Source organism: Arachis hypogaea, chromosome 1 (genome assembly GCF_003086295.3).
Source record: "Arachis hypogaea cultivar Tifrunner chromosome 1, arahy.Tifrunner.gnm2.J5K5, whole genome shotgun sequence".
Taxonomy (NCBI): domain Eukaryota; kingdom Viridiplantae; phylum Streptophyta; class Magnoliopsida; order Fabales; family Fabaceae; genus Arachis; species Arachis hypogaea.
Window position 1 is genome coordinate 26,570,849 of NC_092036.1, and position 2,163 is coordinate 26,573,011.

Sequence of the window (2,163 nt, forward strand, 5' to 3'; positions counted from 1 at the left end):
ATTCTAGAGTTTCAAGGTGATGTTCTTATCATCACCAAAGCTGATTGATTTTCATCGATTTAGCTCTTGAATGCAATGTCCTGCTGAAGCTTGGCTAGCCATGTCTAATTCCTTTAGACTAAAGCTTTAGACTAACATTGCATGATTCCTGGAATTCTTATTAAAATTTTTGAATCTCTTTATTTTCTTTTCCATATAATTTTCGAAAAATCCAAAAAAATTACAAAATCATAAAAAAAACCAAAAATATTTCTTGTTTGAGTCTACTGTCTCATTTTAAGTTTGGTGTCTTGCATGCATTGTTTATTTGATCTAAGTTTCATTTTGATTATTCTTCATTATTAAAAATCAAAAAATTTTTAATTTGTGTCTTTTCAAGTCAATAATACAGAGAATTGATGATTCAGAACATACGACAGAGGAATTACACAGAAAAGTTGGGCGTTCAAAATGCCCAGTGAGGAAGGAAAACTGGCGTTTAAACGCCAGCCAGGGTGCCTGGCTGGGCGTTTAACGCCCAAAAGGGTAGAATTTTGGGCGTTAAACGCCAGAATGGATACCATTCTGGGCGTTTAATGCCAGAATGGCACAAGAGGGAAGATTTTGTTTTTAATGCAGATTTTTTTCTAGTTTTCATAATTTTTCAAAATCAAATCTTTTTCAAATCATATCTTTTCAATCATATATTTTCAAAATCAATTTCTTTCCATTTTCAAAAATACTTGCTGACAATTAATGATTTGATTCAACATTTCAAGTATGTTGCCTTTTCTGTTGAGAAAGGTTTAATGTTTGAATCATATCTTTTCTTGTTAGCCAAGTCATTAATTTTCAAAATTAAATCTCTTTTTTAAATTGTTTTTCAAATCATATCTTTTCAATCATATCTTTTTAAAACTATAACTTTTCAATTATATCTTTTTAATCACATCTTTTTCAAAATAGTTTTCAATCATATCTTTTTGATTTCCAATTTCAAAATCTTTTTCAAAATCACTTTATTTCTTTCTCAATCTTAGTTTTTGAAAATCAATTACCATTTTTTCAAAATTTCTTTTAATTAATTCACTTTAATTTTTGAAAATTTCTTCCCCTCTTCTCACATCCTTCTATTTATGGCCTAACACTCCTCCTCAATGCACAATTCGAACTCTATCTTGATAAGTTCGAATTCTTCTACCTCTTCCTTCTATTTTTCTTTTCCTCTGACACCTCAAGGAATCTCTATACTGTGACATAGAGGATTCCATATTTTCTTGTTTTCTTCTCTTTCATATGAGCAGGAGCAAAGACAAAATCATTCTTGTTGAGGCTGACCCTGAACCTGAAAGGACCTTGAAGCGAAAGCTAAGAGAAGCTAAAGCACAACTCTCTGTAGAGGGCCTAACAGAATTCTTCAAAGAAGAAAACATGGCAGTCAAAAACAACAACAATGCCAACAATACAAGGAAGGTGCTGGGTGACTTTACTGCACCTACTCCCAACTTCTATGGGAGAAGCATCTCTATCCCTGCCATTGGAGCAAACAACTTTGAGCTTAAGCCTCAATTAGTTTCTCTAATACAACAGAATTGCAAGTTCCATGGACTTCCATTGGAAGATCCTCATCAGTTTTTAGCTGAATTCTTGCAAATCTGTGACACTGTCAAGACTAATAGGGTTGACCCTGAGGTCTACAGACTTATGCTATTCCCTTTTGCTGTAAGAGACAGAGCTAGGATATGGTTGGACTCACAACCTAAAGAAAGCCTGAACTCTTGGGAAAAGCTAGTCAATGCCTTCTTGGCAAAGTTCTTTCCACCTCAAAAATTGAGTAAGCTTAGAGTGGAAGTCCAAACCTTCAGACAGAAGGAAGGTGAATCCCTCTATGAAGCTTGGGAAAGATACAAACAATTGATCAAAAAGTGTCCCTCTAACATGCTTTCTGAATGGAGCATCATAGGTATCTTCTATGATGGTCTATCTGAACTGTCCAAGATGTCATTGGACAGCTCTACTGGAAGATCTCTTCATCTGAAGAAGACACCTGCAGAAGCTCAAGAACTCATTGAAATGGTTGCAAATAACCAATTCATGTACACTTCTGAAAGGAATCCTGTGAACAATGGGACGAATCAGAAGAAAGGAGTCCTTGAGATTGATACTCTGAATGCCATACTGGCT

General features: G+C 34.5%; 1 non-coding gene across 1 annotated transcript; it reads right to left on the minus strand.

Moving 5' to 3' along the window:
• Positions 1-1,815: 1,815 nt before the first annotated feature.
• Positions 1,816-1,923, minus strand: LOC112717061 (small nucleolar RNA R71). Its single transcript, XR_003160557.1, has one exon. It is a non-coding gene; the product is annotated as a small nucleolar RNA R71 (small nucleolar RNA).
• Positions 1,924-2,163: the final 240 nt, after the last annotated feature.